General features: G+C 40.9%; 1 long non-coding RNA gene across 1 annotated transcript in view; it reads right to left on the reverse strand.

Moving 5' to 3' along the window:
* Positions 1–23,619, reverse strand: part of LOC138689459 (uncharacterized) — a 29,450-nt gene extending 5,831 nt beyond the window's left edge. The window contains exons 1-2 of the long non-coding RNA XR_011328287.1: positions 23,451–23,619; positions 11,591–11,740 (exon numbers count right to left, since the gene is read on the reverse strand). This is a non-coding gene — a long non-coding RNA (uncharacterized lncRNA). The remainder of the gene's footprint in view (positions 1–11,590; positions 11,741–23,450) is intronic.
* Positions 23,620–27,307: the final 3,688 nt, after the last annotated feature.

Raw genomic sequence — 27,307 nt, forward strand, 5'->3', positions numbered from 1 at the left:
TTCCATTTTCCTAAAGATCCTGAACTTCCCAAAGTGCATCTACACAGATATATGCTGTTTCAGCAGCTTTACAGGATATGAAAACAAGCAATCAATTGTTTTCTAAACTTGTTCTCCCTGCTAATTGCTGCAGAGCAGGGTTAACTCCAAAGCAAGCTAGTAGAGAAGGGCAATGGCTCTACAGACTATATTGTCTGCCAGAGGTGATGTGGGTTTGTCTGTCTTTTAGCCCCCATGAGTGACTGGCTAAGGAGCTGTACCTGTCACCTCTGTTGCTAGTTCAGATTAAGGATGTAACTCCTTTCAGGTATTTACTATATATGGTTCTACAGCAGTACAGTTACTCAAATTAACTGTGTCACTGTAAAAACACTCCTTTTTGGCAAGAAATAACATAAGAGTAGCCAGGGAGAGAGGAAACAGGAAAAGAATAGGGTGAGGGGGAAACATATCAAGGGCATGGCAGAAAATTACTGCCTTATTTCTCCACAAACTCATACCTCCAGGTGATACCAAAGCAAGGAAATAAAGAAAGATTTGAAGCAGCTGATAAGGAACAAATCAAACTGTCCAGAACCTCAGCATGAAAGCAGCAAGTCAAAGGCAGGGAAACACTGAAACTAGTTTTATTTCTTGTTGAAGGAGCATTGCTGCTGCTGCACCATCAGCCGAAGTAGAGGTAGGACTCAACCTGTGGCTGCAAGTACTGCAGAAGTGGCCATAAACACATTGCATGGGTTTTCTGTCAGACTATGCTGTCATCTTCCACAAACCAGACAGCGCTGAGGCTTTCTGCTAGGACTAAGCTCTTTGCTCTCAGTCACTGGCTTCTTTGATCTAATATACTCTTAAGACAGACACTTAACAACTGATAACAGGGGGAAAAGATGCCTATCTACCATAACGATTTGAGCAGCCTTGCCTGGGTCCCAGGCAGGTAGATGTCTTGTAGTTTCAAGGTGGTATGTCCTTTTGAGAGATTTCTAATCCCTGCAGCTCAGGAAAGCAGGAGATAATGAAAGACGTGCTTGTGCTTCTTAGCGGTTATCAGAGGGAATCATAATGGAGCATTTGCACAATTAATTCATTTCCTATAGCCAGCATACTTAATTAATCTAGGGAATAAAACTGATTATGTTTCTCTTCTAGAAAGCATATTCCTTCTGCACCAGAACTCAATCTTGCCTTTACTGTTAATATATGGTTTCATGAGATAAATACGATCCAATTTTTTTTTTTAAATATTTGTCCCAGCATCAATTTTACCTAGTCTATTAGCCAGTTCTGATTCTACAGGAAGTACGTATCTCCAGGATGCAGCAATTTTTTGTCTAAAGGTAGAAGATTCAAAATTAAAGTTAAACCCATAAATATGTTGATCTCAGTAACCAAGAGATTCGGATTAACTATCAAAACTTGTGTTTGCTGCTGTCCTTCTGAAGAGGTTCTCAGGCTTTGGCTTGTCCAGGTCTTGAGAGACATGAAGATTAATCTTGACTGCTGTCTACATGCTCATTAAAAGTTTTCATTTCCTAAACAAGCCTTACTGTTAAGAGAGATAATTTAGATTTTTCTTTACAGGATTTAAGATAGGAAGGTAAATAATCTACTTAGTTTGGTGCAGTATTTCCTCCCTTTCTTGTAGGAACTGACCTTTCTGGTGTGTCTTACTGGAGTTTGGGACACTGTATACAAGCATGGCTGAGGTAGATGTTAAGGCATGCATAGGCAAAAGAAAAACAATAGCTATAGGAGAAAAACAGAAGAAGTGGAAAATTTATTTTAGCAGTCAGTGGTGGTGCTATTCCTTTCTAGAGGGTAGTTACCAAGTAGATTCCCCAATTTCTCCCCTTGTTCCTCAGCCCTCCTTTTCTGGACACAGAAGACTGCTGTACATGGCCTATTACTTCCATAACTCATTTATCCACAAATGTGGGCCATATTCCTTTCTGGTATCCCACTGACTACAGAACATGCTTTAGCCATGCAAGCTTTACTGACTCATCTAGGCTCTGGCAGAATAAGCTGGAAGACAGCTGTTTGCCAACAGAAAATCTCTCAAGGTACCCTGCCAGTCCCTGTTCCATCCCCAGACAGTATCAGGTAGACACAGTGTATTTTCTAAGAGGCACCTATTGACTAGTAAAGCTAGTAAGGAAGTAGAAGCTGCCTAAATGCAGTGCAAAGTCTGATCTTCCATGCAACTATAAATAATTGCAGTAATGTCAATTTCTCTGATTTAATTTCATTTTAACTACAGCACCACCACCTTTAACAGTTTGACTACCAACTTCATGACAGTGGGTTTTTTCCTTGCAGAAGGACCTGCATTTGCATCACAAGCAGGAAAGACTCCCAGCTTTTCTTTAAAATCAAGTATGATTGGATCCCTACTGATTGCAGGTGTAAGCCCAGAAACGTGATCCAAGAGCTCCCTAAAGGATCATAACCCAGAAGGCAGTGTTTGGGGGTGGGGGAAGAACACATGATTAAGTTCATCTCATGATCTCTGAACATCCGGCAGAGCCAGAATGAAAGTCTGGCTTTTGAGGAGCTTTTGATACTTTACAGGTCAGACTTTCATTCAGTCCTTTGTCATCTTTACCTTGGATTGCAAATGGACATTCAAGGTGCATAAAGTAAAGAAGGAGCACCCTGAATTCCTGTGTTCCTGCCACTGCTAAAGCTATTCAGTATCTGAATCTCTGTCCCTAAAGGCCTGGCTAGGGAGTAGTTTGGACAAGGAAAGTCTGCCCAGGTGTTTTTAATTATTAGGAAAGTAGTTTTCCAGAAATAGCTTGCTGGCTGTTTGCCAGATCTATTTCTTCCGACAGGAAAAGCAAAATGTAAACGTCCAGCACTTCAAAACAGACCACAGAAGTCTGCCTCCAACTGGAGAGCAGGACTCTGGAAAGACTGCTGTCCTCTCATCTCTTTTACAAAACCCTGGCCTAGCTCAATAAGCAGAATTATCCCACATACTTTAGCAGGTTGCTATAGGGAGATTCTGAGAACTACTTCACACTGCAGGAGATATTGCAGTGCTGAAGAATCTCCCAAGTCTTGATACAGAAATGTTCCTTGTAGGCTTGTGAGAGTAGAGCAAACAGGGAGACACTGCCATGCAAACATTTATAAAGCCCTTGGGTACTACCAAAAGAGACCAGTCCCACACAGTTGCCTCCGAGTGGCAAAATTGAGCCCACCTGAAACTGATTGAGAAGGAAGGTTGGTGGATGTATATGTCTGCTCTCTTTTATTCCCTTCTTCAGCACTTATTTCTTCTATAAGTCTACTAATATGATTACTGTCAGATTTGCTTGAACTTCAATACTACTTTTTAGTTACATGGCATATGCTTACTGATGACACAGGTCTAGAGGTATATCATGTGTTGCAACCTCTCCCAGGCTCCAAAGATGGTTCTTTAGGGAGCATTTCACCTTCCCCTTCCTTGATCTGTATCTGGGGATGTCTTACAGGAGGCAGAACCTCAGGTGCAAATCCAGTAGGAAAAAAAGCATCCCCTAATAACTCTAAGCATGACGCACATGGGGAGGCAGGAAAGCGTGTTTTCTGGGTTCTGCCACCTATGCACAATACTCTGGCAGGAAGAAAATGAGACAGAGAATGTTACAGTGAATAAATAGAATTTCCCTCTTTGCAGTAACTGCCAAGCAGCTCATGGCTCCAATTCTCCCTTTGCAGCCTTGTTCCCCACTGGCATGGCATCTGTGCTCAGTCCTTCAGCATTGTAAATCCCCTATTTCTGGAACCTGTAGCTGAACTACATGACAGGAGATACATTCTTATTAGTCCTTTAGTTTCTAGTTTGGCAATTTTTGGAAGACATCCAGAGGACAGGTTAAAGGACTGTAGGTTGAAATAAGGAAATGGCATGGTTTGATTGCTCAGATATTACTACTTTACTCTTAATTCCAGTGATGCCTAGGGATTACCAGGAGCAAAGTTCCTTTGCTGGTAAGTGCTATACAAATATATAGGATTACATTTGCAATAAAGAGGTGATGGATAAAACAGGACACACAGAGAAGGGAAGTTTTTTACAGATGGCACAGAAAGCGATTAAGTAGCTTGCCCAAGGTTGCAGAAAGAGATTGTGTGAGAGCCAGAAACTGAGACTATGTCTGCTGAGTCATAAAACATGAGTTTACTCATCTGAATTTTCTCCCATTGCATAAATGCCAAGGAGCTCGGCTATGATACAATACACATAAGTTGCTTTAATGTAACTGAAGGCAGTAAACAGAGAGTGTTTTCATCAGCTTAGAAAAAAGAAGAAAGACCTTTGTCTTACAGAGGGTGGAAAATAAACTACTTATCTGCAAGAAAGGCAGTGGCCTAGTCTTCTGGGTCACTTCTGGGCAGTGTCACCATTGTGCTTAATTCCAACAGGGACATGACTCACTAGTGTTGACACTGTAGCACTGCTGTTGGTCTCTCTTGCACATCTGCCTTCCTTGCTTTGGGCAATTTTTACAACTGTACCCATCCTCCACAGTTCTTCAGCTCATTCAAAGTTTCCATAGCCAAGCTCATAGGTCTGGAGGGAGCTATGTGAAAATAATGCCTATCTGCTACAGGTACAGGCAGATGCCAAGGGAGGCTTGCAGCTAAGTGGTGAAGTCCTTGCAATTTACAGCAAAGAGAGGAGGGAAGAGAGCAGCAGGAGGGAATTGCATTGCAGTGCACTGCAGATTGAATGGGGAATTCCTCCTCTGGAGACCGGTTGTGAAAAAATAAAGGATCATCTTGCTTCCTCTTCACAGGAGGTCAGGCAAGGCAGAGAGCTGGCATCAGCCCCAGCCAGCTGAAATTAGCAAGAATTAGCAAGAAACCCAGTGTCCAAAAGCAACCTTTATAAAAACTAAGACCCTTATATGGCACCAAAATAATGCAAAGGAGAGCTTCCCAGGAGGACTGTGGAAACATCAGCACTGTCCCATTACACAGTCCTTCACGTCTGCCTACAAGGCAAACAAATAGCTAATTCAGTCACTAAAGAGATTTGATGCTTTTCGTGGGGGCTCTGGGAATTGAAGAGGTGGTATGACACAGGATGGTAAAGAAACAAAGCTGGGGCAGAGGGTCCCACTGTGTAGGAAAAAGCCTCCAGTTGGCAGGTGTTTGACTGTTTGCACAGACTGTCAGCCTTTGATCTGGTGGAGTACTCACAGCTATTTAAGTTGCAGCATTTAAGCAGTTCATCGAAGGCAATGTGGCTGCATCTGGGCTTGGAGTGTAACACACCTACTAAATGCTCTACTGCACTGCCGTCTTGAAGTACTTCCCAAAAATGCAAGAATGAGCCTCTCTGGCATTGCCTAGGCTAGATTTTTGCTAAACATTTCCCACCAGTCCACATCAGCTCTGACGGGGAGATAGCAGCAGTGTGGACTCTTGAGCGAAACAGAATTTAAACTTGAATGTTAAAGGTCTGAGTCCATGAAGAAGGACTTTTAGAAGGCCTAAATACATTAGGAGCTCAGATAGCATTGATTTTGCACGTTCTAGGAAGAAAATCTGTACCTCAGAATCCATATATGTTTCTAGAAAAATAATTTGACTTTCAAGTTAGCACCTGTTCTCATCTCCAGTGGAATTTTACGAAAAAGCAATATATTCCTCTGTAGGAGGCTAAACCTAAACATTTATTAACATAACTTTAGACACTCACATTTGTCAAATGTTGACCTTCCTCTAAAATATTGTTTTACTAACTGTTTTTTCTCATTATCTAAAAGTTGTACATGTAGTGCTTTCTAACTAAACTAATAGGTTGGGTGTGAAAATGAAGACTATGTTAAAACAAACCTAGGAAAGAATTCTTGAAAATTTGGGTCTGTTTGGGTGGTTCCTGCAATTTGTCTTTTTATAAAATGGCCTCTTTTGCCTGGGGAAAAATTTAAATGCTCTTAGTTTTTGAATGTTGTCCAATGAAAATTTCTGAAGGTTATTTTTTTCCATTTGAGAACAGAAACATGTCCGCTCCATGCTCCCCTGCCCACAGCTGTTAAAAGATATGTAAAAGCACAGAAAAAAGCCCAACCCAAAACATTAGTTATTAAACTTCCCCCTTCCTCTTATTTTGCAATAACAGTTCAGAAGCATGCACAGTCAACTTTTCATCATGAAAACTATTCTCATCTAAGTTACTAATACACCCATAGAACTGATAAGCTAAGAATACTTCCTGAATATTTTTTTTTTTTAATTTTCACTTAGTATGTATTTCCATGCCAAGCAGAAGTGTGTTCTCTACCCACTCTGAAATTCATACCCAAAGACACATTGCCTGCAGAAAGGCAGACTTAAGGAGGCTTTTTTTCTTGTCTATTTTTTCCTATCTAATGCTTTTGCTCGTTATGGAAAGTTGTTCAAGACTGATTGCTCAGAGTGCTCTGAAAGAACTTTTATTAGTAACAACCAAGGCTAATAGGCCAAGGCAGCATATAAATAGGTTTCTTCCTTTAACATCAGGATCCCTAAACAAAGAGATCTATTGATCTTCTAAACTATAATGCAGAGCACTCAGTTTTCTATATTTTGCCTACAAAAGCTGCTCTTAACTTCCCACCAGGAAAATGATGCCAGGCTGACTTCATAAAGCACCCTGAAAAAGGTTTGAGCTCTTACGAAAACTGGAAATTCCATGGCTATTCTTAATACTCTTATAAATATTAATAATATTCTCTGATTAATATTCTGTTAAGAATATCCTGTATTATCTTCCTCTATGAGTTTTTACTGAAGTAGCATTATACAAATCCTTACTACATAAGCACACTTCGGTAGCAGCAGGAAGATAATTTTGAGCACCTGAGAACAGACACCCACACCACTTGCCACAGGACCCTGAGAGAACCTCAGTGGGTGGGAGCTCTGTCTCTGCCCAAGGGGCATCTCTGCTGCTCTTCAGTCTCATGAACGTTGCTAGTGTTGGGTTGGCCTTGCTTGAGTAAACTGTCCACCAGCTGACTCCCTGAATTTGAGCATCGAGCTGCTTGCCTTGCTAGTCCAGGCACCATGTTGTGCCACCCCGGTGCTGTGTCGCTTGGGATTTGAGAAGTTTGGTAGAACTGGCCTCACTGGAACTCAACCAGGCAAACAGTGACAGCTCTGCCACCACAGCAGGTGCTTGTGTTATGCAGGAAGTGAGACCTGACAGATGATACCAAATCTCATGTTAGCCCACTATCTTGTAAATGACAGTGGCCAATAGCAGAAGCCTAGGGAATAAAAGAAGAGAATAACAGTGTGCTAAGCATGTAGTAATGCTTTCCCAGGGTCTCTCCTGCAGGTTTTCTCCAGCATCCAACAATCTGCATCTCAGGGCTCTAGGATGTAAAGATATAGGAATCTGTAGCACATCTACATGGTTAGACCCTGACATTGATGGTTCTTGTAGGAAAGAACACAATTCATCAAGAATCAAAACACAGATGCTTCTTTCTTCAAAAGTTAATTCAGACTTATAAATACTAGAATCATTTCATGAAAGCTGGAGAATTTTATGGAAAAATAAATTAAAAAGAAAGAGGGAACTTCCCAGCCTGCCCTGGTCTCATACTCTCTTGTCTGCACCCCACCCATTTGACCCTGTTGAGCTAAATTGGTATCAGTGATATGCTTAACTGCAAACTACGTAAGGTTAGGCCAGTGGTACAGTCAGTCATCTTGTCTTAGCTAAACCATTTTCAGAGAAGCAAGGGGAAGGACTAGGAAGACCTTTGTAATGCACACAAGTATATCAGTGCTTTTATGGCCTGGTAACTGGAAGCTCTACACATGTTTCAGTTGATAAGGCAATCACAAAGCTTTCATTCTCATCTGAATAAGAACATTTAATCTTTGCAGCATTAAGTCCCATGTGCTAAATTAAATTTCCTGCCAGCTCAGCAAACAGTTTTGATACTTTGAACTGCATTGTACATGCTTTCCTTTCATCACAGGATGCATTCTTTCTCAGCACCAACAGCCAAGATGAGAAACACCACTTAGGCCTGGGAGCTACGTCTGCTTCAGCACAAGTATCAATATACTGCGGTCAGTGAGCTGTGGTATTCAGAACAGCCATCAAACAGCAGGCAGCTGGGGTGCTATTCAGATGACCAAGCAGAGGTACCTGCAGTAGGGGCAACTATGTCTGAACTAGTCACTGCAGGGTCCTTCAACTGTCCACGGAGGTAAAAGGCTACTTGGTTGGCACAGTGCAGCTCATCTGATGCAAGCAGCTGGGCAGACAGCATCCTAAAAGTGCCTCTTTCTCTGCGTTGATTTTTAAGGCTGTGCAGAGAATTAGCTTAGGTGTAGACAGCCACATTGCAAATCTCTGTGGTCAGGAAGGAAGAATCTGACTTTCAGTTCCCTCCCAGTTCTAGGCTAATAAAAGTCTTTGCCACAGTAGGTTTGGGGAGGCTTCTCTATTCCCCCTGCTGCAACTCACTCATCTATGAGTGTGTTTCAAAATGCTTCATACTTATAGGTGAAATTTTGCATCTTCATTCAAGACTTGCCTAAAAACCTAAAGCAGAGAAAGCTGGTCATATTTTTCTTTCAAGGGATGAGAAGGAAGAGGGGGAGCAACTGATGGCATCATTGACAAAGCAGAGGGGTTTTTTGCATCATAAATTGTCAACAAGTTTAAAACATTGCATGTTGGTAAAGTTTGCCAAATACTTGTGCTGATTTTGTAAACAAAGTTTTAACGGTTTTAAATCTTTGTTAAACTTTCCTTATTTACATTTTATTAAATAAGAGTGAGTGACAGTTGTGATTAAGAAGATTTTAAAGAAACAAAAGTTCTATGGATGCTGCAGTACAAAGCAAAAGGTAGATTGGGGGAACAATACACAGTGAAATAAAATTGTCAGGGGACAGAAATTCAGTTGTCTTTTGGTCAGCTCTATTCACAGCTCAGTCCCTTCCCAGCTTTTCTTGCATCATCTGGAGTTCATAGCATTTTAGAGATTTGCTGGCACAGGTTCAGAAGTATAGGGGGTTTAGCTATTAAAATCTACTCAAAAATACACTTTTCTTTGTTATACCAGTGAAACATCACAGGAAGATGAGTTTGACCTACAAACCTCAATTTTGCAGCATCCCAAACTCCAGCCTTACTTGATCAGAGTAACTGAACATGCCTCTAAAATAAAAGCTTAATTTGCTATAAGATGGAATTAAATGTGTATAAACAGAAACTAGGTTTTGGCAGGCTATCCTCTTCCTAATCCCTCAGTATTTCCCCAATTACTACACAGCCCGATCATTCTACATAAGTTGTTTTTATTAACACTACAAGAGGCCATCTGTCTACAAATACCTAGTCAAATAATAGAAACCAACACAAGAATAATCAAATTCAGCTACTGACAGATCTAAAAGATTTGTGTGCAAAATAAATATTTACTTTTTAGGCACTTCAATAACATTCTGGGCGTTTTCCAAGCATTTATCATTTCAGGGTGGCAGGGAACTGTAACAATTCTTTCTCCACCCATTTCAAGAATTTTTACTTTCAATCACCAAAGATGATGTAACATGAGGCCTTTCCAATCTGCATCACCCTGTTATCACACCCCCAAAAAATAACAGCACATTCTGATTGCAAAAATTCTGCCTCTTTTAGAGGTATCTCATCTGAAAGATCAGAGTTTCTATACACAACTATGGCTGTAGCGATGAGCAGGTCCTCTGGATGGGTCCCCTGTATCAGTTTAGATGGATTTGGTTTAGTAACCTAAACTAAAATACTTGGATTAGTTGAACAGTTTCTGTTAAGAACTATTTCAGATTTGTTTTTAAACACACCAATTTGCATAGAAGCTTCCTTTAAAAGCTTGAGTTTGAAATCAGCATTGTTTGTCTATTTCAATGTTCCCGTTGAAAAGGAGAGAGAAAAGGAAGAAAAATGGGGAGGCTGCATAGAAGAAACCCACTGCCCAGTGCTGGGAAATACAGCAACTTGTATTGTATTGTGCCATTATTTTCTGCTATCCAAAGTTTCTGTGGGGACAGAGGAGATGATTGAAAAGATTAACTATGAGTTGCAATACATCTCTGAGCAAAGAACATAAAAAAATGCGTGAAAGCATGGAAGAGGGTGGTTTCCCTTCCTGTTCAACAGTCTAAGGAATGATAGTGATCTGGTAGCATGTAGCTATTTTTCAGCTACTCCTCAGCTTCCATGTTTCACCACTGCTCATCCAGATGCCTGAGAGGAATACCCACTTACCCTATGAAAGAAATACCCTGGTAGTCATAGTGCCTGCCAGGGGAGGCAGTTGCTGCACTGTACACAGACAGCTGTACAGCTGTGCACTTCCTGCTTTGCCACATGTAGGCTAGAGCCCCCAGCCTGTTAGCAGAGCAGTTACTTTTGTCTAGCCCTGATGCTGGGAGGTAAAAATTCAGAAATGTTGCAGGCACGTTTGATCGCTCTGTTACACTCATTTTCACTGACTTGCCTCAGAGCTGAATTTGCCTCAGTGGCCATGATGATTCTAACCTGTAATTGTAGGTTTTAAATTAAGTGTCAAAATATATTAAAAGCAGCTGATCACAATGAAAACAAATTTAAATATGACAAAGAAAGATCAAAAGATTTTATGGAAATGGACTAGATGATTGCTTCTTGAATGGTTATCTCTGCTTTAATACACAGATACTTTAAATAAAAACCTGTCTGTCTTAGAAAATCTTGCCTTCAAAATATATCCTGGGATTTCTGGTTCTTAAGAGAATGAAATATACAGGAGGGATATCTTTTCATAACTACCGTATGTTGTAGAGTTATGATATACTGAGAACAATGACCATAGTAACTAAAAAGGTACACATACAGCAGGTTTGTATAAAAAAAATTACATAAATGTTTGCAATATGGTCTGAAGTAGTATCATTACTGCTTAGGGAACTAAAACATTTCACCAGGGATAACTACACCAGCCAAAAATCAACTATTATGTAATAGCTGAAAAAAAAAAAGAGGGAAAAAGGGAGAGGAAAAAAAAAAACCACTCTGCATCTTCTCATGGTCCCTGGGGTATCTATCCAGACCAGATGTTAGGAGGGAAGGATGTGCTTGTACAGCCTGCTGCACAACAAATGACACAAGGACTATGCTTCTTGCAATAGGATAAGTAAAGAGGTGTCAGAAATGCTGAGGAACTCATGCTCGTGGAAGGCAATGGGGAGGAGAAACTCTTGTGCTCAGTTGTAGGTCTCACCTTCAGAAGATGAGGGGGCAGTTCCTGGCTGTGATGTTTGGTAAATCAACTCATCTCTTTGTGCCTCGGCCACCTGTATGATGGCTTAAGCCAAATAGCAATTTTGTATCATTCAGAGCCATATTAAAAAAATGAATCATTAATTTTAAAATCAAATAGTCATACTAATAGATATTAGTTATTATATGTTGCTATACAATAATATAGTTGTTATAAACTATATTTTTATCTGCTTTGCAGATAAAACAGTGCACTTGGAAAACAGTTCTTCAACTATGAAAACTACACTAATAAAATGTATTCCCCTTCCTGCATAAGATATACTGTTATAAGGCACTTACCACCCACATAACTGTGGCCACATTCAGTAGGAGTTGTTTCTTTTTTTACTAGCTCAGTAGAGTGAACGCAGTATGACTTCAGAGCGCAGAGAGGGACCAGCAATAAAAAATGCTCTTCGTCTGTTAAACCCACACACCATTTTGCTGGGCCTAAGAAAAGGATGGACAAGTAGCAGGAGAGTTAATGTCAGGAAATAATAATAACACTAATACTTCACTAATTACTCTTTTCCTCTGCACTTGATCAAAAGTGAGATTAGGACGGCAGCTAACCAAAAAATAAACCCCCCAAATTTATGTTAAGAATAAGAGGATACATCTGTTTCCTGCCTTAGCCAGATCTGCTCACCCTTGTCATTAGAATAGCTGCACTGAGACACGAAGTTCTGAAGATTAAAGCTGAGGGTCACTATTTTTACCCAGAAGAGCTCAAGAATATGCGTAAGAGTAGTTCATTATGTCATCTCTGCCTGTGACAATGCAGAAGTATTGCCAAACGGGGAAACTCCTAATTGTAAAAAGCTCATCTGAGTGAAAGCAAGTGAGAGATTAAGAAAATATCTGGCCCAAAGAGTCCTTTACTCCATTTCTGGAAGTCAAAAAGACAAGCTTACCATGGATTTAACTAAGCACAGCGCTGACACTTGGCTATAGCAGGACTTCGCCAGTATGTCCAATGTGTCTCCATTCCTACAGTGGAAAGTCCTTTCTGTATTTTACAGCTGGGAAAGAGATATTTTGAAAATGGACTCCTTAATTTAATATTTCTTTTACATATCTCAGTTTTGGGCTTTTGGCAGGATTTTTTCAAAGATGAAATTTGCTACAAAAACTATCAGAGTGGGAATACCTAGTTACACTGACAACTTACTACCATCTGTTCACTGGTTACTCATGAGTGGTTGGAGTCCCCTTTGTGCTAAGCACCACATGTATGCATAGCAAATGAGAAAGTGCCTGCCCCAAATAGCTCAGAATAGACAGAGCTAAGATTTGCCCAAGACTGCAAGATGTACGTGGCAGAGCTGGGAAATGAGCTCAGGTTCTCTCATTTCAAATCCAATTCCAATTCATCTTTCTTTCTGAAATGGATTGGAAACTGTCCTATGTCTGTAGGGAAAAAAGGTCCATATCACTGACTAATATGCATAGGGTTTTAGTAGTCTGTGGCTAAACACAGGAGGATGTACAGATGCTGTAAATGGAAAGGCTAAATTATTATTTAAGCTGAATGATGGTGGAAGCTCTGTTACAGCCTGCACTGCTCAGAGCGATAGCAGCAGAAATAATCACTTTGTTTCACACAGACTTCTTTCCCTGTGAGGCCTCCTGTCCTAGAATAAATAACGGTTTGGTTTTTGCTATCCTTTTTCTCCTTTCCCTAATATAAACCCCAACTTATTGTCATTCTAGCAACCTTCTATCTTCAAAATGCCTGAACCAGGTTTCTACAAATCTGAGATTTACAAAAGAAAAATACCTTTGGAACCCTTTTTAGTTGTCTTTTTTTGTCTAATATCTCAGGACCTGCTTGGGCAGTGGGGAGATCTGAGCAGGGAGGGAGAAAGGGAGAAAAGATCCCTGCTAAAATAAACAGCCTGTTCCTGCTCCTAGCTCCTCCCTTGCCCAAAAGATCTGCTAATATCACAGAATCTATGGTGTAGAAGATTTTCATGGCATCCTGAACCATTAACCTACGGATCCTGGTGTTACTGCACTCCTAACCCAGGCATTCAGTTAGATGGAACAAATCCCAGTCCAAGTATATGCCTGGATTACTGGCATATTGGAGCCTCAGAGCCAGGGAGGTGCAGAAGGTCCAGAGAAGCAATGTGCAGGAATTGCATGTATTGGTGCAGTGATTCTTTCTGTAGCAGGCAAACAGCCAAGAGCTGTTGTGTGCCCAGGGAGACAGGTCTGTGTTTGTCCTACTGATCTGCAATCAGGTCTGTTTCTCAAAGTCCCTCCATACATGCACATAGAGGAGGTCAAAGCTACTACTGCAGGTCAGGAGCTGTGGTGATGACCATGCAGCTGCTCTGTGCTATGTCTGCAATAACATTGTATTGCCACCAATTCCTGAACCCAGGAGGTCCTCAAACAGAGCTCTTTTACCCTAGCTTTGCAACGAATTAGTTTTTGGACCAAAGGGCACTGAATTATAATGTAAATGAAGAAATATGGAAGGTGGTGCCTAGGTTTTTGACAGCATAATTCACAGTGGTTACTTTTCTCCTTTCAATGAAAGCAATGTAATTAAGGAAAGCACAGTCAGGTCAAGTTTGCCTTGCAGAAGGAGACAGAACTACAGTGACTGACGCACATAACAGAGTGATGGAAAATCAGCACTCCTCCACAGTTCATGCAATGAAGCACTCACAGTTCAGCTTTGAACTATTCTGCAGTGTATTATTTTGAATAACACATTACTTATATGCCTGGAATAAAGCATAGGAATCTTAACACTACATTGATTTGACTCTGTAAGTGGGTAACTCAAATCTTCTTAATCAAACAAATGCATCCAGGCTGAAGATTAAGGTTGTTTTTAGGATTTTTTTTTTAAAGTCACCACTGCCAAATTTCAACTGTAAGGGAAGGTGTTATATGTGCAGTTTCTAATGTTACTGCTCAGCCAGCAATGAGATTATGGTATTGTTAAATTGAAGGAATTCCTGTTCCGTGGTGTTGGTTTTGGCTGATCCACTATTGTGGGTTAACTTCATGTGATGTATTTTCTTTAGAACAAATTTCCTTCAATTCATCAGCAGAGGTTCAAGCTGCTCTGCTAAGAGTTTGTGACATTTTTTTGGAAGTGGTTATGAACACACCAATGAAAAGTTAACAGATTGTCAGGAACACTCCCTTGGGAATGACGTTTCTAATTTTTCTTTATTCTTTATCTTTTGTTTATCCTTTTTTCCTTTTCAAGACTATATCTTTCCAGCCTGACAAAACTGTTGTGTGGACCTGTCTACTTATGACACAATCCTAGAGAGCTGCAGAAGAACACAGACCTGGCAAGAACAATCTAATTATCCACTAGAATGGAGGCCTTGAGCAACAGAGATTCAAGAGCAAACCCACCGTTAGTGGTTACTTTAGACTCTGTTCCTGGCTCTTTCACAGACTCATTGGATAACCATTGCCAACTGATTACAATCAGGTATTTCAGACCCACCCATAAAGATAAACATCAACAAATTATCAGTGGTGCAATTGGTGCAGAACAACCAGCAGGTCACCTGTGGAATTGTCTCTAAACAAAAATAGGTGTGTTCCTATGCTTCACAAAGGACAGAAGCAGCCAACACACAGTAAAACTGCAATGAGATCTCTGACAGTCATCTCCATCAGGAGAAGAGTATGCCATTAAGTATTTAGTCAGTGGGAAGAGGCATGTGATTGTAGCTAACATAGCTAACTCATCAGTCTTGGTGATTACAGATAAGAAAAAAAGTATACTCAGCCAAGCAGTGGAGAAAGATGGATTAAAATAATACGGTGTCAGTAAGAACAGGTAGGGGCAAATTCTTTTGCTTTCAAGCAAAAGAATGCTTGCTATTTATTTTCCTCTGAAGTGCTTTATATTTTATAGAAATGGACCATTTTGAAAAATTCTAATAGGCTCACTTAATACAAATGCCTGTCCAAGCCTCTTCAAATCCATTGAGAGAGGCAGAAAGGGCTATTAAGAAGAAAAAAACAATGGAAACAGTCAATGAATGACCCTTGTCATACAGCCCTGTTCAAACATACACTTTCCTTAACAAGTGCTGTAAACTGCAGCTTTGAATTGGATACAGAAAGAAATGTCCCCCCAGAAAAATTAGATTTAGCTTAGCGGTGAAAGCTGCTCTCTTTAATGTGGCAACAACAGGAATACAAGAGCTTCACATTCCCCTTTTATATGTTTAACCTTTGACAAAAAGGTTAAACACTTCCCTCAGAACTGACTCACATCAGGAAATGCAAGAACTATACTCTCCAGATGAAGCCTGGCTAGCTGCAAAATGCAATGTCAGCATCTGAAGTGTAGTAAAACAAGGATTCCTTGCGCAGTTCCTAGTACTGCTACAGGGGCAGGAAGTGGATCAGCAAGAGGGTCTCTTCCAGACAGGAGGGAGCTGAAATGGTGACAGGAACAATAAGGAAGTTCAGGGCAGGGGGAGACTTGGCTCCAGTTTCAAACATCTCACTGAGATCTATTTTAAATGCGTTGATGTATTAAAATTCCCCTAGCAACATAGCAGGAAAGTTTACAAAACATTAAATGGAATATCTATGAAAGCTTTCCATGTTTTCCATTCTTTGCCTTACAGATATTTTAGGGCCAGAGTCTCATCTGGTGTTAATACACCTAATTCCCTTCACTTGGCTGACGAATGTAAGCTCAGGTTTGGCTGGATGTGTTGGTTTATTCATCAGAGACTGGTGGCCAAACTCCTGAACCGCAGCAGCACCAAAGTCATTCAAATCTGCAAGTACTTGGTACCTCTGAAATTCAGGTCTGGGGACCAGACAGTGCCACTGATTCTTACTTCATGCCCTAACTGACTAGAGATGTACTCCAGGTTAAACACAGGCCCCGTGAGGTGTGATGGAGTTGCTTGACGAAGGCTGAGGAACAAAGGCTGAAGAAAGGAGGAAGTGCTGAGTGCTGACCTCTACCCAGGATGAAGCATAAGGAAATGATCAGAGGTGAGTCCAAGGGTGACTTCCCTCCTCAGCTTAATATTTGAAGGGGGCCACCTATGCAGGTGAGAGTGAGCCTGCAGGACCCAGCATGAGAAGACCAAGGAGAGCAGTTCTTCCACCTGGAGTATGCTGGGGAATAGGAGAAGAGAAATCACTATGACCATGGCAATCAGCGTCTGTTAAGTAAGGTCTGCCTGCATCTGTGGACAGACCATGGCTGGTATGACAGCCGGGCAACAGACATCCTCAAAAGGTCTTGGTGTGGGTAGATAGTGCTACTCCCCTTCCCCATGGCATACTCTGGGAGGGAAAGTGGAATGTAGGAAGTGAAGAACCAAGCGCTGTTTTCAGGAGCAGATCCTCTCTGATGTGACCCCTGAGCAATGAACTTGCCATCTGCCCCAACTTAATCCCCAGCCCCCACTTCTCTGATCAGCCTTCTTCCTTCTACATTTTGATTTGACTCATTCTTCTCTGGCAGGAGAAAGCCTGCTAGATAAAGTCATAGGGCTCTAGGACTTCTTGCTCTTCCAGGCTTCCTAGCTGCCCTACCTTTCCCTGCTGCTAGCAACCAACCCACCCCCTGCCCGGCTCATCCCTCTCGTGACATCATATGGCCTCACACTACCCATGTTTTTTGTGGTGGCAGCAGGAAGCAAGACACAGGGGAACACCCCTCTTGCCTGAAGCATGCATTTTTAGGGTAGAAGGGTGAGCTGGCACCTCCACTTGGCCCAGGACACAAAAGCTCTTGAAAACCACAGCACAGTGTAAGAAGCTTAGGAAATGGTTGTGGCCAAGTTCCCGGTTCCCTTCTGCACAGTAAGGCAATTGTGAAACTCTCTGTAGCTCAGCACAGCATGGGATGGTGTCCGGGTGTTGTCCAAAAGTATTCCCTTCAAGACAATGTGCAGAGAGGATGTGAGGAAGAGGCCGTTCCAGGACACTCTTGACTCAGAGGGAACAGAGCTGCTTGTCACAGCAGCACAGACCCCTTCAGCCAAGCTGGTGTGGATGCAGGCTTCACAGCATATTAAGGCATGGAAATTGGAGTCTTCTCTGCACTGAGCCTACAAGGAGGTAATCCTAAACCATAAAATAAAATTATAGAATAAAATCAGATCTGTAGGTGTGATCTGTCTAGCATATCTAGAGAGTGACAACGCTCTACTACCTGCTGTCCTGAAGGTCTCTCTCCTGCTTCCTTCATTATATGTGCAGTATAGCAAAGGGTAGATTCTAGCTCTGGAACCTTGTGGGACTTCTCCCATGAACAAGAACAAATTCACTTTAAAGGAAGCAGAAACTGGCTCTTAATTAGTGATTCTATTTCCCTCCAACACCAAAGCAAAATAAACAAAAAGGAACTCTTCTGCATTTGAAGAGTACTCAAAAATCAGGAGTTTTCTTGGACACTAGGATGAAGAGGTACTGCCAATGCACTGATCTTCAGCACATGTTGTTCTGCACAGTGCTAACAGGGGATGCAGCCATGACCTCAGTGACCCCAGGAAATCCACCACTGCAGTAAACTACAGAGTTATACTGGATTTACAAATGGCAGAGAGGACTATGACAACCAGCACGTTCCAAGATTATCAGACACCTGGGCTCCAGCACTTTGGTATCAACTGTGCCCATCCTGCCCCTCTCACAAGAAATCTTTCAAGCCCAATATTTTACATCAAACCCACAGCATTTGCTACAGAAATTGTCATAGAAACTGCATTTTCTGCAGCTTGGTATATGATGCTAGCAGGCACCAGATGGCGATATAATTACAAGATTAGCAGTGATATCACAAAATCATGTTGTAGTAGAAGTGCTAAAATTATTATCTAGACACTTTCATATATCATTATTGATCCAAAATGAAAATTTTACCACTCTCTAGCAACTGCCTGATCTGACATGCACTGACTTTCTGATCCTCTGTAACAGGATAGATTTGACCTTTAAAAGACTAAAAGGAAGGTTACCTCAGTGTGGGATAATTGACAGCTTTCAGCAGGATTTTTTGAGACAGATTCTCAGATTCTAAGTGGGTTTGCTCATGTTTTTGTGTGTGCCTGTGCACGTGTGTTTCAAAGAGTAGGAATAACTTGTGAATGGGCAGAACGAACTCCTGCCCTGCTCATGGAAATGGCAGACACTGTGCATCACTGTACTTTGCAACAATTCTCCACTGGGGGAAGAAAAGAGTGGGTAGAACAGCCATGTAAGGGCTGACTCAGTGAACAAATGTGCACTTAATGGAACAAACAGAAGAAAGTAATAAGACAGTAACGAACATCCCAGCTTGCTGACTAGAATAGCTGGCACCAAGTGCTCAGACCTGTAGCAGTAATGGGCTCTCCAATTCAGGATTAGGAGCAAACAGACCTCAGGCCTGTTTCTCCTCTCATCAGGAGTAGCACATTAAAGTCAGCAGAGCTATTCTAACATACATTCCCATATCTGGATGCCAGATGGAAAATAAGTAACACATTTTTAAGAGTGAGAGTGACTAACCATTGGAACAGACTAGCAAGGGAAGCAGCAGATTCTCCGCTTTCTGAGCCCAAAGTGGATGCCTGCTTTGTGCAGGCTGTGTTTTAGCAAGACACACAAAGCTCACTGCAAGGACAGCAGTCTATGGTCTGTGATTAGAGAACATAATATTCAATCTGGCTCTTAATTTTACTAATCTGTAACAGTCAGACCAAATGAAGGGACAATTGGGCCCTGCATTATTCTTTCTCAAGTGGGTGCATGAACCAAGCCTCTGGTGTAAATACTTGCAATGCAGGATTCAAAGTTCATTTTTTTCATAACTCATCTGCTGATATAAACACATCATTTGAAATTCATATTAGCTCATCTAAACTGGTTGTAATACACGTGAATTGATTTCCGTTTTTGAAAGAGTACCTTCCTTTGCTCTGCATTGTGATTTTGGATAACCAAGATCAAGCCTAATTTACAGGCAAAATCTGTCACCCCAACACTTTGGCTTTACTATTGCATTTCTGCTGGTTAATCCCACTTAAGATTCCAGCCAACTTGCAAAAGATGGGAACAAATCATTCAGGTAGAATCTGCCTCTCTCCGCAATAATGTACAACCTTGGAAGTTCAAAATAAATAATAATTGTATCAAAGATTCATTTGAACATAATCTCTTCTAGATGACAAAGCCTGTGAGCTAGTTTAAAATTATTTCTCATCAAAAAATGTATATTTCTCTCCAAACAACTAATATAGTTTGTAAATGTCTGTCTATGTGTCCTCAGACACATACGTTTACCTCTAATGAACTGTAGTACAAGAGTATTCAGTGAAGATGGACCCATGCTACTGTAACTAGCAATTGGCAAAACTGATTTGGAAAACTTCATCAGCTGAGTTTTGTAACAAGTTCTAGATGAACCAGCTTTTGATAAATGGGCTAGATTGTGCCTATGCTTTCATTCCTTTTAAGCAACAATGAACATGCCACCAGCCATAAAGTTTTGTACTGGTTCAATTAATTCTGATAGTCTAGTACATGGAAGAGCTAAGATATAATATCTCTAAATGGTGACATTTTATTCTTGGTGTTTCATTAGTATTCATTCAGTATTCATTGCAATGCATCTCATCTTGATTAATGCAGTGGATATTCACGTGGATCTCCCTTCAATTAAAACTGTGTTATAATTCACGACCGGCATAACTAATTGAAATAATGCTTCCTTTTTCAATCACATAATCTACACATTACAAAAGTATATAACAGTCTTTTTGCCTGCTCATTAGTAAGTTGCATAAAAAGAATAGACCAGAACTCTGTTTCTTGAGATAAAGGAGATCAAAAGCTTATTTTCTTCTGCCATTTAAATATGTAGATGGCTATGAATAATTTGTGGATTTCCTGTACACATATGTGCCTATCTCGATCCCCAAGCATCACTGCACATAAAAAAGGAACTATCCTGTTCAGAAAGCAGTGGTTTAGAATAGTCTCAAGACACCTCACTGGACTGTATGCAAGAGAACACAGTGAGCTAGCTCATTGTAGCTGTCCATCAACAAGCTCTATTTTCAGTCCCTGTGCCATTCTGCCCTCTGTGTAAAACCACTGAAATGGTTTGGGATCTCTGCTGCCTTCTACCTTCAGAGTTCAGCATAAAAGACAACTTCTTTGCTGCTCCCAGGCAAAAAAGCCTGAATCCCAAAAGGACTGATTGCAGTGGAACAAGCCAAAAAGCTTCTTCCTGCCACCACAGGGCCCAGCCTGTCAGTACTGGTGTTACAGTAAAACTGACTCTTTCCAAAACCTCAGCTTTGGGTCCCAAGGTGTTAGTCCTTTTTCAGATTTTGAGATCAGACATGAATCTACATAATAGATGTCTTTCAGTGATTATGTCATGTATCACAGTCAATATAGTGAATGAGCCTATTTTTTTGGTCCCTATTTTACAGTGCTGGAGAAAATCGACTCTTCTTCTGTTCTCATAACTTCTAATCCTGCCTGCACATTTGCAGTCTCTTGGGTCGCCGCCCCTTTTCTTGAACAGTGTGTTTTGTTCTGCATCAAACAGTGAACCAAACTAAGCACTTCTTCACAGTACTCTTCTAGTTTTTCATCTCCTTTTCACTGAACAGGATTTAAAAACATTGTTTCAAACCCATTTTTAACACACTCTTGCACTGCACAAAAGTTAAATGGTACGTTCCCTGTGGTAGGCAGATACTTGTTCTCTCTTCAGTTAGTGGATGCACTTTGTAAAGCACAAACAACAGCCAGCTATTTCAGTAGGGCCGAGCTTAAGCTGTGTTTTCCTGGAAAAATATATTACCAAGCAGTAACAAACACAGCTGTCTGGTTTTTGTTTTGGGTCAGGTGGTAGGAGATCTGAAATTAATTCAATCTCCAAGATTCAAATCCTGAATGAACATAGATAATATGAAAATCTACCACTCAGGGAATTATAGTATATGTTCATTTTTCACTGCCTCCCTTTTAGGAACAAATTCTACTTCCTATTACACCAACGTAAATTCATAGCAATAGCACTGGCGTTGGTGATCTTGCTTTGTATACCCTTGTATACCCTTATATATCAAATTAGGGTATGGCCCTCCATCCAAAGGTGAAAGGCATGGTATGAAAAATGCCGATTACTTACTAACAGTGGAGTGCCTGCAGTGTCATAATCAGCTGAGCTAAAATGTATTTTTTAATTTTTGAGGGTCATTTACTAAAAAAGCTTTTAAATATATTTAAAGATGTGTTTAAAAAATGGAAATCCTGAAGAAAGCATGCATTGTTTTTTAGTATTTCTCCTCACTACTCTGAGAAATTTGCTCAAAATCCAAGAGAAAAGCACTGCCCTGCTCTGTATCCCCCCCAGATGCACTACTATGGGCTAGCCAACTATGTGATCTCATGGACAAACCACTGACCTGAAGATCCCAGCAGTCAGACCCTATTGCCCCCTGCTGCCATGACCTGCCCCTCTCCTAACCTCAGTCTCTGATCTCTTCATCCTGCTCCCTGTGCCTTACTTAAACTTCAAGCTGGGAAAGCACCACTTTTTGGGGCAGTCTCGAAAATAAGTCTCAACTAGGGATCAAATGAGTCCTGTGTCGAAACACTTTCCTGGGACTGATGAGTGTACGTTTTCTGAGTACAGTCTGTTTGGCCAGGGCTTGCCTCCAGGGGTCATGGCCAAGCTCTAGCTATGCTGGCAAAGCCCCTTGCAGATACTTGTCATACGACAACTAAAGGAATTTCTCTGAAAGCATTGCTACATCAGGGTGCCTTCCTTTCCTCCTCCCCATGACTTCAGCTAGCAACAACTCTAGCCAAATACTGTAGTACAAACCTGACTTCAATCTATCTGCTTCTTCCCATGAACACAACAGCAATCAGTTATGGCTTTTCCCCAGTGATGTAACAGAGATCAGCTGTGCTCAGAGCCCTAAGCGGGGGTCTGATTACAGGAGGCAATGGACCCCCAGTACCACGAAGTAGAGGTATGTGTGGTGGGACAGTGGCACAGCCAATGCATAGCCACCCTCTCCAGTGCAGCTGCAGCTACTCCACTTGGGACTCAAACCAGAAATCTCTGGGGTGTTGCTGTAGAACATCCAAATAGAGTTGTTAATTAAAGAGACTGTGTTATGCTCCAAAAACCTCACCTCGACAAGCAAACCCATCTCCTTGTTCTCTGTTGCCCTCCCACCTTGCCCTGTCTTCACACCTCTGGCTCTTTATGTGAAGCTAGCACCTAAGTAATCCTCTGTGAGGACATAAGGGGATCATTTTCCTTCTGTACTGTTTTTTTGTTTTGTTTTGTTTTTTCCTTTTTTGAACTGCCCTTGCCATTTTGCAGACAAGTTCCCAGCTCCAAGAGAACAGTGCATGCCTGCTGTGGGTGTTATGTGAACGGAAATTATGTGGTTTGGATTTTTACGTGAGAATTCCAGGAGAAGGCAAAATGTTGCAAATAACGTCCATAAATCATTTTAAACAGAGCTCAGGAAATGCCATAATGATTTAGCTGGCAATATCTAAAAAGAAGTTCACACTGTTCTCTGACTCCTGGTAAGTAAGTATGTTTGCTCAAGATGTAATTGAAAAAGTACTGTGTTACCGTTTACATTTTCCATTTTGTATCTCCTGTCCAGGCACAGCTCACCGCTGGCAGCTCTTAGTTTGTACTATGCAGTATTTCATCATCCAAACAACAGTCCCTCTGGGGCTACAAAACAAATAGCTGGAGGGAGATAGGTACCAACCAGAAAACGGCTGGGGAAGGCTGGAGTGAAAGGCTGGTGACATCTATAGAGACGTGGAGTTACTGCAGTTTCCTTTGCCCTTCACTTTCCTCAGTCACTCAGGCTGAGAAACAACAACCTTTTACTCAAGTGTGGGATTCCACGTTTAAAACACCAGTCTGGTTATTTGTTGTCCTGTACTGCCTCACACATTTATTTATGTCACTGCAAAATCCTGCCTAACTAGATTACTGTTTCTTTAAGAAATGCTCTTTGCAGGTAGATAGTCAGATAGTGAAGAATCAGGCTTGTTTAGTCCAAATTAGCAATGAGTATTGGTTCAGAAGGAGGTATATTCTCTACTGTAAAATCCTAGTTTTAGTAAACAAGTTTAAGGAAACAAAGTTAGTATTACCAACCAGAGATGTAGTTTCAGGACAGCAGCAGATGTCTTGTTGCCATCAACCTTTGACATCCAAAGTCATGCTGGAATGAGCTATGGAAAGAAAAAGAACAAAATTTGGAACACAATAGTAAAATCTGAGAGTTTGTGATCATTGCCCTTACTGATCTTCCACTAGCCTAAAGATAGGATAGTGGATGAGCTGTTTTGAGAGCATATACAATTATAAAATTCTCTCTTGCCTCATTGGTTTTATATAAAGAAAATAGTTGCCTACAGCCAAACCTATTTACTTGCTTGTCTCCCAGATAAGTTTTATACCATTCAATAAAAGCTCCCCTCTCTTCATAAACAGATAAATCTTATTTATTTAGTATATAAAATAAATACCAGTACATCACACATTAATTCCAAGGTGTTAGAAATCACTTATTTACCTACTTACTACTATTTTTACTGCTTAGCTGCCCCAGGAGGGCTGGGGTTCAAATACATCTATTTAGTGAGAAATGGCCTCAGTCTGATGCTCTGATACAAGACAAAGTCAGAGAGAAGAAATATTATCATCCTTTTTTTTTTTTTTTTACCAGTAGGAACTGAGGCACATGGTAATTTGCTCATACACTCCAAAAGTCTGTGTCAGAGCTGGAATTTTAATTTAGATCTCTTGAGTCTCCACAGTGCCATTTCTAATGTTTCAGTGAAAGCAGACTTGAATTTCTGTCACATTTCCGAAAGGCAGCAGGCCTCAGACAGGCCTCCTTCAGCTTCCATACATGACTGCAATGCCTCAGAGAGTTGCTCTGAGTGACAGGAGGCACTTTCTTTCCCTGCTGGCAAGATAAGTGTGTTTATTATTTTCTCAACCTGCGTTTTGGAAGGTTGCTTATGTAGGCTTAGAAGTTCACGTGTGACTCTTCTGTGCCAGTCCTCAGAGTCATGGTCCCTGCTGCTGAATATTTGCAATGCTCTTTTGATCCACAGCTTTGAAGAGAGATCTATCAGAGAAGAGGAGGAACTGCCACAGCTGCCTTTTCTATAAGTATTTATTTATGCTTATAAAACCAGATGGGAAATGTGCCCATCCTGTGCCCTAGGCACTCTTGATTATTTAAAAGCACAACATAACAGAAAGACAAAACCAGTAGACACAAACAGCAGCAACCTTTGCTTAGAGCCTACATCAAAAGTGAGAGAGTGATAAGAAAGAGGAATAATATCCAGACCTCCAGGGTGAAAAAAACCACCAAACTACCACTTACTAAGAAACAGCCATGTTTCCAAAAGCCCTAGAATTCGCCAACTCCTAATTTGGGAGTCAATCACAACAGATTGGGGAATTCTGCACAGAGATGGTGTAAAACTACCTAGATCAAGCAGTATGACCATCAAAGAGCAGGTCCCTGGAACATCCAGAATGTGGTTTATCTACATGAATAAAAAAAATTGACATTATTTTTACACAGGATGCAACCATTTATTTTAATGTCAGTCTGGAAAAAAAAAACCCAACAAAAAAAACCCATTGACAAATGTCTTTCCCCCTCCCTCTCCTTCTGAGGCTTTTCTAATCGTTCAGTGCCATTCACTGGAGGCTGTTGTTTTCTGCCAGGAGGTGACAGCTGCCTTGAGAGAGTATTCCTGAAGTACCTTAAGTGGCTTTCAGAGGAAGCTGTGACATTTAGATGCAGGCAGAATAAACCAGGAGGTTTAGAACACCCCACTGGTGGGGTAGCTGAGAGCTGGGCATGCACAGAGTGCCTCAGGACACAGAATTACAGCCCTCCTCAGATAGGAGGCAGGAATTGAGAACCCATTTTCAAATACATCCCAGTGAAATCCCAGCCACTCCAGTTGCAATTCTTTTCCTTCCTGCAGCTGAATTGGCAGCCAAAGACTAAACCTTGTACTGCATGAAAATATGCTATTATTTTCTTCAAGAATCATGTCCTAGTTCATATTCTGCTTAGATGTTCATTTTCTAGGAGGTCCAGATTGGTTTCTGTAGGTTCTGTGCATTTTAAGCAAGTCTTTTGAAATGTCTCTGCATTCAACATGTTGGAAAATATTGCAACAGCATAAAGGTTCACTGAATTTATTCTTATTAGACCTATATAAACATCTCTCAACCGATGACCAACTAACTCCCCCTTAGGAGAATGGGGACAGTTCGCTACAGTCACTGATTTGGGTTTTGAAAGGCATTCTCCTGTAAGAATATAGACTAGCTTCAGGTATCATGAACCACTTGATGAGTCTGTACCAGTGCCACGAGACTGTACCAGAGCCTGTGACAGAACTGCAGGCTTCTGGAATTTTATGTTAACCATTCTTTCCCTCACAAGGCACAACCATCTCACCCCATCCAGGTTTCCAAACTTGTATTAGCACTGTTCTTTCATATTTTGCATTCTTACATTTGTTCTGCCACATGTTCTATTGGATTCCACCCTGACATCACTTGCGTTTACATGAACATGGTAGATGAAGGGATTGCTTCAGTCTTCTGATGCCACAAGCCCTGGCCTTTGCTCCTTCTCACCATTAAACTTCAGGTTGTTGAGCCAAACTGGAATGGTTCCAAGTCATACCAACGTTAATTTGCACTTGTCTGCTGTTGTGGTGACTCACGTGAACTGCAGTACAGCTGCCTTGTGCTTCTTTTCCCTTTGGTCACAGCTATCTGAGATCTCCTGTTGATACTGAATGGGCACAAGGTAAGGCAACTAACACAGTATGCCCTGGGACTCACCTGACCTTAGGCAATTCAGAGAAACCCAGTGGGCTGGGCATGACAATCCCAAATTATTCAGGTGACACAGAGACAACTCAAACTGAATTCAAATCAAAATGTTCCTTTTCTGTTCAGGAAACATGATACAACCAATTCACTTTGGGACTACAGAAATATCTGAGGCCTTCATTTCCTAATGAGCATGTATTAGAACTTTTCAACCCACAGAAAGGAACACCTATCAATATTATCATGTTTGGCCCGATTCCTGATAAACACAAATTTTCAAATACCAGAATTTCACATGGGACAAAATGCTTACATTTATTTGCTCTTTTACTGTAGAGAGTGGGAAAAAATCCTAAACATAAATATATCAACCTCCAGATTATTTCTGCTTTCAGATGGAAAGATGGAGGCATAAAGACACTGAACTCTGACTGATCCAAGGACAAAAAACCAGTAACTCACCCAAATTACTCTCAGGAGCCAGGAATTCTGACTCTTTGTCCACTGCTGTAATGATTAAATGATGATGCCAGTCATGATAAAAACCATATAACAGGAGAAGGTGGGCGTTAGAACACCTGTAATTGGTGACAACTAGGCTAATCACATATAGTCTGTGTAATCCGAATATTTTAAAAAATACTTTCTCCAACCCACACAGGAAAACTCTATCACTCCATACTCCTACGATGCATTGTATTACATTTCTTCTTGTTAAAACTGTATCAACAGTTTGTGTAACACTCTTACTAACACATTCTTAAGTTAGAAATAGGAAGTGAGTAATAACGCAAGCAAGAGCATCTTTTGTGTTACTTTTGTGTGTGCATGCAATATATTAATGATATGTGTCACTACTCTGCATCAACAAGAGAGATACTAGATTGCTTGATTCCTGGGTAGCATTAAATTGAAACTGAAGGTCACCCTTTTGTTGCTTTCCTACTCTCAGGGACATTGCATCAAAAAATATAAACAGGACTTCCATGTTGTAAAAGAGTTAATGTCCAGAGAGTTAACATTTAAATGAATGGATTAAAATGCTGTAAATTTAACAAGTAAAATGGATCTCAGATAGATTCTCAGATAGAATTTACTTTGAAATATGGATTTAGTCATGCCTCAGTACT

This window comes from Haliaeetus albicilla, chromosome 16, assembly GCF_947461875.1.
Source record: "Haliaeetus albicilla chromosome 16, bHalAlb1.1, whole genome shotgun sequence".
NCBI lineage: Eukaryota > Metazoa > Chordata > Aves > Accipitriformes > Accipitridae > Haliaeetus > Haliaeetus albicilla.